A 12,859-nucleotide genomic window follows, 5' to 3' on the forward strand; every position below is an offset into this window, starting at 1 on the left:
CAGGACCGGGAAGAGGACGCGGCCTCTCTGGGAGCGGGGCGGCCAGCGCTGCCCTCCAGAGGGCGAGGCTTGGGGGACGCGCATCCACCTCGCGGAAGAGGGCTTTACAGGCCGAAGGCGGAGACAGTAAAAGGTTTCAAACAGCAAAACGGCGCGAAAGGTGGTGTCTACGTGGACCGAAGGCCGAAAACCCAAGGACCGGGACGGGCCTCAGAGCGATTTCAACCCCAAAGGGAAACGACCCCCACTGTGAATTTCTTTAGGATGTAAGGGCGGGGGCGAGTACTTAAAATTCCGCAGTAAGGGGCTTCCCTGGTGGCGCAGTGGTTGAGAGTCCGCCTGCCGATGCAGGGGACACGGGTTCGTGTCCCGGTTCGGGAAGATCCCACATGCCGCGAAGCGGCCCGTGAGCCTGCGCGTCCGGAGCCTGTGCTCCGCAACGGGAGAGGCCACAGCAGTGAGAGGCCCGCGTACCGCAAAACAAAAACCAAAAAAAATTCCGCAGTAAGTCCCACACTCCGAGGATGTATGGGGGGGGGGGTCCCGAAGCGCAGATACAGTAGAAAGAAGAAACTCACGCACCGAAGAGCGACTTCAGCTCTCTGTGGTGACCCAGGTTGGCCTCTCCACTTCCGCGTCCGTAGAACACTGCGCAGGCGCAGAAGGAGCAGCCTGGGGGCGGGGACTGCGAAAGGCGCTTACGCGAGGAGGCGGGGCGAGGAGAGCGCCCAGGCCTGCGGGGGAGCCCCGCCAAAGGGCGGGGGCAGGAGGCGGGGGGCGGGGGGGGGGGGCCTCTGCATCCCCTCCCCCACCCCCAGCCTTACCTGTAAAGCGTCTCTTTAGGGATTTAGAAACGTGTGTCTTTTGAACTCTGTGTAGCCGCTTTGCCTCCTGCTTATTCTGATTTACTGTTGAAACCAAAGGTAGTCACCAGTTAGATCTATTTAACTTACTAAATAAATAATAAACTGTAACCTGCTTTTGAGGATCAAGCCCACTGTAATTATTTTTAGGAAAGCTTGCACATCCTGCAAGTGTCATTTAGCTAAAGATGTTTGTGCAAGTTGTTTTTTAGAAACTTGGAGTCAGCTGTATCCAGTTTGATGCCGAGCTGGTTACAACTAGTTAGAACCACTGACCCTCCACCTGCGCATCTGTGAGTGTCTGCTCTGTGACATTTTGACATCAGAGGGCCAAAAACTCCACCTTCTGAACATGCTAAGAGCCATTTTCTGAACATGAGTTCCCTGAAGAAGCCTTTAACTTAGTTGTGCTGGTGCAGAACAAGGATTACCTCATGTTTTTCTCATCTCCAATCACTTTTCCCATGTCCCAGGTCTTGCCATGAGGGAGGTGGGTTTGATATTTGTTCTCCCATCACTTAGCTTGGCTGCCTCATGAATAAAACTTTCTCTGCTGCAAACCTTCATGTCTTGCTGAACATTGGGTCAAGGAACCTGGTTCGGTAAGGTAACAAGACAGGTTAGAGGATCCCCAGAAAAAGAGAACCAGGAATGGCTTTCTTGATATATGAGAAACCATTTTTGCCTTAGCCATTTCGTGATCTAAGCCTGGCCACAATGCTTGCCCTTGAACAGGTCTCAGGAATTAAAGATCTTAAGGGAATAAAGGAATGCAGAAACGTAGCCTGCTATAAGGCAAGAGAACTAACAATAGCAAAGACAATATATCAGTTGTAATGACTCCCAGTTCTGTTTCAATAGTAAAGATTAGCCTGAAGCACTCGACCACCAGGTCAACTGGAACCTAAGGGAGGTTGATGATGACCTTTCTGACCCTCCTTACTTCAATCAACTAAAGCTTGGACTCCATTGACAGCCCAAGCCCCTTCATGAATAGGCATGTACTTTTAGCTTAAAACATCCCCTTGGACTTCCCTGGTGGTCCAGTAGTTAAGACTCTGCTCTGTGCTTCCACTGCAGGGAGCATGGGTTCGATCCCTTGTCAGGGGTAATAAGATCCCCACATGCCTCGAGGCACACCCCCCCAACAAAAAACTTTGCCAATTTTGCTGTTGGTGAGACACAGCATTGGGAAAGATCCCCAGTGTTCTCCTCAACTTGTTGCAGGTAATAAGTCCTTCCTGGGAATTCCCTGGTGGTCCAGTGGTTACAATCCTGGCTTTCACTGCTGGGGGCCCGGAGTTGGATCCCTGGTCAGGGAACTAAGATCCTGCAAGCCACATGGCAGGGCCAAAAATAAATAAATAAACAAACCCTTCCTTCTTTCCTGATTTGCATCTGTTGGCTCCACACCCACTGGAGGACAGTAACACTGTCTCTAACAGTTTTGTTTGCAGCCTTCTCATTGTGGTGGCTTCTCTTGTTGCAGAGCACAGGCTCTAGGCACAAGGCTTCAGTAGTTGTGGTACACGGGCTCAGTAGTTGTGGCTCCTGGGCTCTAGAGCGCAGGCTCAGTAGTTGTGGCACACGGGCTTAGTTGCTCCACGGCATGTGGGATCTTCCCGGACCAGGGCTCAAACCCGTGTCCCCTGCACTGGCAGGCGGGTTCTTAACCACCGCGCCACCAGGGAAGTCCCTTTAACAGTTTTAAGGTAGAAGGTTACATCGTGTGGGACACTTCTGTCAAAAATTTTTTGTTTTGTTTTGTTTTTGCCTTGCCGCACGGCTTGTGGGCTCTTAGTTCCCCAACCAGGGATCAAACCCCAACCCACGGCAGTGAAAGCATGGAGTCTTAACCACTAGACCACCAGAGCAGTCCTAGAAACAGATGTTTTCCTCAGGACAAGTTGAACATGGTTTAAGTTAAAACCTATTTTTGCTAGCTGGTTGCAGGCAAGTCCTGCTAGTGAGGCTGAAGCAATTAACTGGTCTGGAAACTGGGATCTTGGTGAGAGCCTGATGTGGCCGTGATTGGACCCAGGAACATTTCCTGCAATTAGAATTAGTATAAAATAGGTAACCAACAAGGACCTACTGTATAGCATGGGGAACTATACTCAATATTTTGTAATAAACTATAAGGGAAAAGAATCTCAAAAAAATATATATATGTATTCATTTTGAATATATATTATATATAACTGCATATATACATATAACTGAATCACTGTGTTGTATACCTGAAACTAACATAACATTGTAAATCAACTATACTTGAATTTTTTAAAAAAGAAAATTAATTTAGGTGGTTTAACGAATCAAAAATTGCAGTTGTTTGTATAGGGATTACAGACAAGAATGTGAAATGCAAAACTCTCCCTGAGCACAATGGACAGTTTCATACCGACATGCATTTCTGTTTCTATTCAGAAATAGTAACAGCATTTCTGTTTCTATTCCCCATTCACACAGGAGGCCTGCTGGGCTGCACCCGGAAGGCCTGCAAACCTTGTAAATTCTCAGCCTCAAGACCTAAGAAAGAGCCCGGAAACAGTCACAGACACATCAGTGATTCTATTGGATAGGGGATCTTACAGGTCCGAAGCAAGGTCATGAAATGACACCCCGCCTTGTATAGCAGAAGGCAGGCAGGCAGGACAGGGCAGCAGTCTTCGCTATTGGAGGGGAAGAGGTAGGTTACCAGTTGGTAGGGGAATTGACCTGAGGTTGGCTCATGGGTTACCAAGGAAACTATCATAGGGGAGCTGTTCTGATCTAAAGAGTAAAACAGTCACTAGCTGGGGCAGAGGGGTAAGCATGTAGGCAGTTGCTGATTAGGCTCTGTGATTAAAAAATATAAATAGATCGTTTTAGGGTCTGCAGAAACCTGGGAGTGTTTCTGACCCTGAAGCGACATACAGTGAGGAGGGAGGACAGGAAAGTGTCAGGGGAGCAGGTAATGAGTAGGGGTGAATTCTGGGCTTATATGCAGGTTTGGTCAGGAAAAAGGAAGGTTCTAGGGGCAGCACCGGGCTTCCCTCTGTTCTGCACCTGGGTGTTTCCTTCTGCCTAACTGAACTGGATCATTACCTTCTGGATCTCTTGGAGTCTCTGAGGAGTACAGCTCCTACCTGCTTATTTCAAAGTAATGTTTGAAACAGTCAAGGAAAATGCTTAGAGCTGTCATTTTCGGCCACTTATATTGAACACGGTTTTGTTTTGTTTTGTTGGGTTTTTTTCCTTCTTAAACTGAAAAAAGAACTATTTAAATGAAAAATTAGGGGGACTTCCCTGGTGGTCTAAGACTGCAGGCTTCCACTGCATGGGGCACGGGTTCCAAAAAAAGAAAGAAAGAAAGAAGGAAGGAAAGAGAGAGAGAGAGAGAGAAAGAGAGAAAGAAAGAAAGAAAGAAAGGGAGGAAGGAAGGAAGGAAAGAAAGGAAAGAAAGAAAGAAAGAAAGAAAGAAAGAAAGAAAGAAAGAAAGAAAGAAAGAAAGAAAGAAAGAAGGAAGGAAGGAAGGAAGGAAGGAAGGAAAGGAAAGGAAAGGAAAGGAAAGGAAAGGAAAGAAAGAAAGAACAGAGGGCAAGAAGGAAAGATTTATGTTTCACTGCAAAGACATGATAAACTAAGGAAGACAGCCGGGCATGAGTGGGTGGAGACAGGTACACTGGGAGTGAGATGACTGCAACTGAGCCATGGGATGTAGGGTGGGTTCTCACCCAGAACAGGCTCATTTACTTAAGCAAGAGATAACAGAGTTATCTTTGTAGGGAACTGCAATTGAAAGGTGAAAGGCAAAACTCTGCTTGTGCTGACTGAGTGTTTTCATACTAAAGGTATAACAACATCATTTCCATTTCTATTCCCCTAAAACCCCAGAGGCAGAGACCAACTCTGATCCAGGGAGTGTAGGTCAAGAGGAATCTGACAGTTTAAGTCAAAAGCATTGCTTTATGTCATCAATGTAAAAAAAAAAAAAAAAAACTTTAAAAACACATGTTAAGTCTTTGGTTCTTTATATTTAATTTGTTGATCTGTTACAATCAGGAGGTAAATTGTTATTTCATAAATATGATTGAAATTAAGCCAAATGGCATCTACTTTTTTCAATCAACTGAAATTGTCTTTTGGCCAAATTTAAGGTCATACTTGCTGTCTTTTCTATGTGTGTGTTGTAAGGACAAATACGAATTTAATCTAAGAGACTTAATTCCTCTTGTATGTGACAGGAAGAGACACAACACAGGCACAAGGAGCATGCAGGGTCCTTCAATGCCATTCAAAGGCATAAACGCTGAGGTTCTTGGGCATGTTTGTTATTATCATTATTAGTTTAAATTTTCTAATATTCCATTATCCAAATGTAACATGTGTATTTGTTATTTTTTGAATTTTGCTTGATGTCACATTATGTAGTGACAATTAGACTTTACTCCAATCCTGGAACTCTGGAAACTAGCAAAGGTAAAAGAACTCCTTTTCTTCTTTTCTGCAGATGGTAACAGCTTACTTACTAAGCACTATGCTTCCTCTTTAATTTCAGTAAGACTTACAATAGCCCCCTTGTTTACTTTGGAAACAGCAAGAAAGGAATCCGACAAATTACCATCCATTGCTTTATCAACGATTACTGATTTGTTGGTCCTTATATCAGTGGACACAATGCCTGTTAACATGATTTAATCAAAATTAAGTTTTTCTCCTCTCCCAAATGCCTTACTTTTTGGACCACTTTTGAGCTTTGTAATTCAGAGCAACCTTCCTGACAGAATATCTGCACCCAAGAGTAACTGACTTCAGCATAAAACATCATCTGAGGGGCTTGCCTGGTGGCGCAGTGGTTGGGAGTCCGCCTGCCGATGCAGAGGACGCGGGTTCGTGCCCCGGTCCGGGAGGATCCCACGTGCCGCGGAGCGGCTGGGCCCGTGAGCCGTGGCCGCTGAGCCTGCGCGTCCGGAGCCTGTGCTCCGCAATGGGAGGGGCCACAGCAGTGAGAGGCCCGCGTACCGCAAAAAAAAAAAAAAATCATCTGAGAAACTGAGGCTCCTGCCACATGCTCATCCACTCCTCCATATGGGAGTTTTCCTACCTGTTTACCCCTGGGTATAAAAGAAAAGCTCTTTTTTTGTCTGACTTTTGAGGCTTTACAAATTTTGTGGCAGGGCAGCTTGCTAGATCTTAGTTCCCCGACCAGGGATTGAGCTGTCCCCCCACAGTGGAAGCACAGAATCCTAACCACTGTACCACCAGGGAATTCCTGGTAATAATCCTTTATAATAAGATCTATCCTTATCTAAGTTTGACCCTGGTAAATATTTCAGTCCTTCCACCTGGACTCAAAAATGTATATTCTTTAATTTTTAAGGTCACGTCATACTATATCGTTCTGTTTTTCACATTTTTGAATTGTTAATAATTTGTATCAGTTTCATAATGATATCACAGGGAGACCTGTGTCAAAATCGTCCTGTGATTTAGGAAGTTCCCTTTTTTTCTTGTGAATATGTTAATTTGGCTGCCTTGATAATTATGTAAGGAAGGAAATTCCCCATTAAAAACATGGATTCATGACTTTGCCTTATAATCAGCTTCTCCTCCACTGTTCTGTGTTTAATGAAAGCTTCCACCATTGAGTCATCTCCTTGCTTGGAAACATGGAAGTCCACACTGAAACGTCTTTTTTGCCAACACGGCTAGTTTCTTTTCTTTTTTTTTAAGCAAGAGAGAGGAGACTTTTATATTAAAAAAATGTGTTGGTTGCAAGACATCTGCAGGGTCTTCCCTGGTGGTCCAGTGGTTGAGAATCCATCTTCCAACGCAGGGAACGCAGGTTGGAAACCCTGGTCGGGGAAGTAAGATCCCACGTGCCACGGGGCAACTAAGCCGGCTTGCGGCAACTACAGAGCCCACACTCTGGAGCCAGCGCGCCACAACTAGAGAGAAACGACCCCACCCACCCAGCCACCCCCCCCCCCCCCAATGAAAGATCCCCGGTGCTGCAACTAAGACACAACACAGGGCTTCCCTGGTGGCGCAGTGGTTGAGAGTCCGCCTGCTGATGCAGGGGACACAGGTTCGTGCCCCGGTCTGGGAAGATCCCACATGCCGCAGAGCGGCTGGGCCTGTGAGCCATGGCCGCTGAGCCTGCGCGTCTGGAGCCTGTGCTCCACAACGGGAGAGGCCACAACAGTGAGAGGCCCGTGTACCACTAAAAAAAAAAAAAAAAAAAAAAAAAAAAGACACAACGCAGCTATAAATAAATAAATATTTTTAAAAATATATTAAAAATATGAAAAAAAGCTAAAAAAAGAGAACAAAGTCACCATTCTTAATAATTTTCTTCCACATTATTTAAAAAAAAACACTCATAACTACCGTCCCTTTTATTTTCCTTAAAAAAAAAAAACTATCAGGCTTAGGCACAAGTTGCTGGTGGCTGCCAACCAAGCTGGCTCTGCACAGCATCTCCCTGCCATGAGCAGTATGTTTGACTCTTCACGTTTTATACTTAAGGCATCTTTTTCTCTTGTCTGACAAAGTGTATGTATTTCCTGCATGCTTTCTTTACAGTTTTGTTACTGAAAACAAACAAAAAAGGCTCCTTTCGGCCCAGGCCTGGCCAGCAGGGCTGAGATGCAGTTTCAGGTGGAGTGCCCGCCTCCCACCAGGCTGGCGTGCCGCCGGCCCATTGGCTTGACGAGGCCAGCAAAGCCCGAGGCCAGCGCCCAGTGACCCGGCAACAGCCCGTGCACGTCCCCTGCTCTGCCCACGGCGAGGCCGCAGAGGACATGGATGGCCTCGTCCCGGTGGTCCACCATCTTGCTCTGCGCGCCATGGAGACCCCCCATCGTAGCTGGGCTATAAGGCACCGGGGGCTCCTGCTCGAGGCCACTGTGACGACCCTGCTGGGCCCTGTGGGGAGCCCGGGGAGGGGCGGGGGGTGGCTGGATGAGAAGTTATTGCTTGAGAGATCGAGACCAGTGTCTTCCCAAGGGCGTCCCCGGTGCTGCCACCCGCCAACACGGATAGTTTCAAACATTGCATAATAATCTATCTAACGCACATCCCAAAATTTATTCCAGTCGCTGCAAATTTTAAAAATGGGATGTTGGGGACTTCCCTGGTGGTCCAGTGGCTAAGACTCCGTACTCCCAATGCAGGGGGCCTGGGTTCGATACCTGGTCAGAGAAATGGATTCCACGTGCTGCAACTAAGACCCGGCCCAGCCAAAAATAAATAAAATAAAAATGTGATGTTGTTTGCATGTTGTGTTACACCAGGACATTCTGCTCATTTTGTCTGAAAATATTTTAAATATGCTAATAGTCCTATGTAAACATCATATTACAATTGATTGCTGTTTCTCTATGGATGAAATCTTCCACCTGCAGGGATGTGGGAAAACATACTGCAATAAATGTTTAATGACAGATATTGCCATAGAAATATTGAGGGCAGAAATGAAGTTATTGCATAGTCGATAATCTAGATTTACCTTCTTTAGGGTTCATATTAAAGAGAATATACCTCCCCAGTAAATGTCCTTAGAAACATGGCAAAGTTAATTATTCCTTAGATGAGAATAAATCCCAATGTCTTCTGAATACTATATATTTTACAGGGTCTATTATCCACACCTAACAGAACTTTCAGCAATAGAACACAAACAGCTAAAATACATTACAGTTTAAAAATAAAAGGTAAATTTCTACTTATTCTCATAATGAACATATTGTGAATTTGAAATTGCATTATATTTAGTTATTGTTGACTTAAGTATATTAGGATGTAAACAAGTTTTTCTCAAAGATATTTTAAGGTAATTCAGCACAAACATGGAATACGATAAGTATTTTACAAAATAAGGCAATTCTTATGGCTGAAAGCCAAAGACAATAACAAATGAGAAATATATGATTATATGTGTAGAAGAATCAAAAAAAAGGCAATTCTCATCAAAAGAAAAATTTTTTTCTTTTATTTTCCTTTCTCTTTTTATTTTATCTATGTGAAATGATGGATGCTAATGCTAATTAAACATATTGTGGTAATCATTTCACAATATAGGGAAGTCAGACTATTGCTGTACACCTTAAACTTATATACTGATGTATGTAATTGTATAAAGAGTTGTTTATACAATTCTTATATGTCGCTGTGTAAACAGTTGGTTTCAAAACGGCAAATAGGGGACTTCCCTGGTGGTCCAGTGGTTAACACTCAGCAATCCCAATGCAGGGGGCCCGGGTTCCATCACTGGTCAGGGATCTACATCCCGCATGCCTCAACGAAGACCCCGCGCAGCCAAATAAAAAGTAAATATTAAAACACACAGAGAGAGCAGCTTCAAGATGGCGGAAGAGTAAGACACAGAGATCACCTTCCTCCCCACAGATACATCAGAAATACATCTACAGGTGGAACTGCTCCTATAGAACACCTACTGAACGCCGGCAGAAGACCTCAGACCTCCCAAAAGTGTGGATGGAAGGCTTTTGGTGCCCCAGCCAGAAGTCAGTGCTATGCCTCTGAGGTGGGAGAGCCAACTTCAGGACACTGGTCCACAAGAGACCTCCCAGCTCCACGTAATATCAAACAGTGAAAATCTCCCAGAGATCTCCATCTCAATGCCAAGACCCAGCTCCACTCAACAACCAGCAACCTACAGTGCTGGACACCCTATGCCAAACAACTAGCAAGACAGGAACACAGCCCCATCCATTAGCAGAGAGGCTGCCTAAAATCATAATAAGGCCATAGACACCCCAAAACACACAGTGACAAACACACATACAAAACGGTAAATGGGACTTCCTGGCGGTCCAGTGGTTAAGACCCTGCACTCTCACTGTAGGTGGTGCGGAGCTAAGATCCCACATGCCCCGTGCTGCGGCCCAAAAGTAAATAAATAAAAATACTTAGGGAGGGCTTCCCTGTTGGCACAGCGGTTGAGAGTCCGCCTGCCGATGCAAGGGACGCAGGTTCGTGCCCTGGTCCGGGAGGATCCCACATGCCGCAGAGCGTCTGGGCCCGTGAGCCATGGCCAATGGGCCTGCGCGTTCGGGGCCTGTGCTCCGCCACGGGAGAGGTCGCGGCAGTGGGAGGCCCGCGTAACTTAGGCTAAAACAGCAAATAATTAAAACCCGTTAGCAAAAAGAAAGAACAATACAATTTATAACAATTTTTAAACATATTTATTTTTTTATTCAGGCCGCGCTGTGAGGCATGCGGAATCTTAGTTCCCTGACCAGGGATGCAACCGGTGCCCTCTGCAGTGGGAGTACAGAATCTTAACCACTGGACCACTAGGGAAGTCCCAATTTACAACAATTTTTGAAAACGTTTTGCTCTTTTTAAAGCAACGGTTACTGACCTAAATTATCACTTGCCTTAGTCCTCCAGTCTCAGACCCTACGACTTGTCCCTGAGTCTCTGGAACTAAGCAAATTGTTGAATTTGGCCTCTGGAGTGAAAGGGGAGTAGAAACGGAGAAGCTGTTCTGCAGGGTGTCAGTATGAAATAGCCCATTCAACACTAGAATATTTCTCATTCTAGTGTGTAATACAGAGACAAGTTCAGTTTTTTGTTTTTTGTTTTTTGCGGTATGCGGGCCTCTCACCGTTATGGCCTCTCCCACCGCGGAACACAGGTTCCGGACGCGCAGGCCCGGCAGCCATGGCTCACGGGCCTAGCCGCTCCGCGGCATGTGGGATCCTCTCAGACCGGGGCACGAACCCGTGTCCCCTGAATAGACAGGGGACTCTCAACCACTGCGCCACCAGGGAAGCCCACAAGTTCAGTTCTTAAATTAATTCTAATTGCACAAAATCTTCCTGGATCCAACCACTGACTCATGTCAACTACTCTGGAAGACCCACATTTCCAGAAATATGAATACCTTTGGGCTCATTAGCAGGACACGAGAGCAACCTACTAGGGAAAATAGCATTCTACTTGTTTAGAGAAAACATCTTCGTTTTCGACATAACTGGTCCCCACAAATGTAACCTTTAGCTTAAAATTGTTACAGACTGCAACTTAAGCCCGTCAAGTACAAGCACCTTCCAAGCACCTTCCGGGCCCGCCCCCTTCCCACCCTCCCTTGGTCCCTGCTTGCACCTAGGTTCCCCTCACCTCCCCCCCCCTTCCCCGGTCCTTAGCGCTCCACCCAGGCCCCGCCCCACCTCTTCACCACGCGCATGCGCACTTCTCTACGGACCCGGAAACGGAATGCTTACAACGAAGGTCACACTGCAGAACGTAAGTTTCTCTTTTCTGGTTTAAATCTGTGCTTCGCGGTCCCTTTACTCCATCCTTAGGGTGCTGGAGTCACTGCGGTGTTTAAATTCCCACTCCCGCCCCTCCTCCCATCACTGTTACAGATCGTGGACCGTTTCCCTTTGGGTTTTAAATTTCTCTGCGTCCAGTACCGAAGCCCTTGCCTTTTCTGCTTTCGGTCCACGTAGACACCGCCTTTCGCTCCGTTTTCCTGCTTAAAACCCTTCAGTACCTCCGCCCTGCTTGTAAAGTCCTCTTCCGTGAGGTGGATTCGAGCTCCCCAGCCTCGCCCTCCGCCTCCGTAGGGCAGCTCCGGCCGCAGTGCTGCTGGAGAGGCCGCGTCCTCTCCCCGGTCCTGGGGTCCTGGAGAGTCCTCCCCTCTCCTGAGACCCCTTACCTCTTAGACCCTCTGTCCTCACCTCTTACTCAGACCGGTCTTTCTGCTCCGTAGGCCTCCCCTTCCTGGTCAACCCTTCCTCAGACCCCGTGTAGGGGGAGGTGACCTGGGCCAGCCTTGTGACACATAGTGTTCTTCGGTCCCGAGTTCCAAACTGTCTCTAACAGTATGCGGGCGTCTTATTCAGTCGCCATCCTCGTAAATACAGGGGCGAGGGGGATCAGGAGAAGCAGAGACAGAGAGCGACTGAGAGAAACAGAAAAGCTGAGGAGGATAAAGAATGAGGGAGAACCAATGGGAACATAGAGGGACTTGGAAATAGACAGTAAAGTGAAAGTGATTAAGCCTGGAAGGTAGCAGGTGAATAAAATAAAGAAGTAAATAAAAAAGCCGGATCTCCAGGGATTGGAGAGCAGCAAGGGGTGAGGGGCTCTGGATCAGTGGTGGGAGGGTGGTGACAATGGTGAGGCGTTTCAGACAGAGGGTCCGGGAGAGGATAAAAGGTGGAACCATGGCCTTCAGAGCATCATGGTGCTGGGAGAGAAGGAGAGGAAAAATATGGACTACTAGAGCAGAGAGAGCAGGAAGGAAGCATAGCCACCTGGGGTGCCAGAGAGTGGGGAGGAAGAGAGTGTAACAGGGAGAGAAGGGGTGTAAACAGAGGGCAGAGAGGGAACAGAAATGGGGGGAAGAAAGGCACAAGTACATAAAAATGTAGGTCATCCGAAAGGTTAGGGAGAAAGATCATCAATAGGGGGAACAGGTTGCAGAGTGGGGCAAGACAGGAGTGAGAAAATAAATAGAGAGGAGGGCAGAAACAGCAGGAGAGTAGAGGGGAGCAAAGAGGCAGAGACGTAGAAAGAAGTAGGGAGACAGATACACAGAATGAAACGGAAACACATAGTAGTGCAGGTAGAGTCCTAGAGATTATCATACTAAGTGAATTAAATCAGACAAATAGACACATGATATCACTTATATGGGGAAAGCTTAAAAAAAATGGTACAAATGAACGTATTTACAAAGCAGAACTAGACTCAACAGACATTGAAAACAAACTTATGGTTCCCAAAGGTGGAAGGAGGGGGAGAGATAAATTGCGAGTTTGGGATAAAGAGATACACACTACTATATATAGAATAATTAAAGCAACAGTGACCTATTGTATAGCACAGGGAACTATATTCAATATTTTATAATAACCTATAATGGAAAATAATCTGAAAAATATATTCAATAAAAAAAGGATAACCTACACTATTTGATCTTCAAAGATCTATCATGCACTGAAAAAAAATAAGTATAGGAACTTACTTGTTGT

General features: G+C 46.2%; 2 protein-coding genes across 3 annotated transcripts in view; one reads left to right on the plus strand and one right to left on the minus strand.

Annotated features, from left to right (window-relative positions):
• The window catches only part of LOC101279864 (zinc finger protein 160-like), a 325,017-nt gene that overhangs the window by 296,945 nt on the left and 15,213 nt on the right, over positions 1-12,859 (plus strand). Inside the window, exon 1 of one of the 2 annotated variants that reach the window (XM_033411796.1) lies at positions 11,079-11,123. The exons of the other annotated variant lie outside the window; for it this stretch is intronic. The gene's annotated coding sequence lies outside the window, so the exon portion shown is untranslated. Of the gene's footprint in view, positions 1-11,078; positions 11,124-12,859 lie in introns of those variants that run through there. 2 annotated transcript variants of the gene reach the window in all.
• LOC101281293 (zinc finger protein 665) overlaps positions 1-12,859 on the minus strand; it is a 369,078-nt gene that overhangs the window by 27,093 nt on the left and 329,126 nt on the right. The window lies entirely within an intron of this gene.

This window comes from Orcinus orca, chromosome 20 (genome assembly GCF_937001465.1).
Source record: "Orcinus orca chromosome 20, mOrcOrc1.1, whole genome shotgun sequence".
In the NCBI taxonomy this organism is placed as follows: Eukaryota; Metazoa; Chordata; class Mammalia; order Artiodactyla; family Delphinidae; genus Orcinus; species Orcinus orca.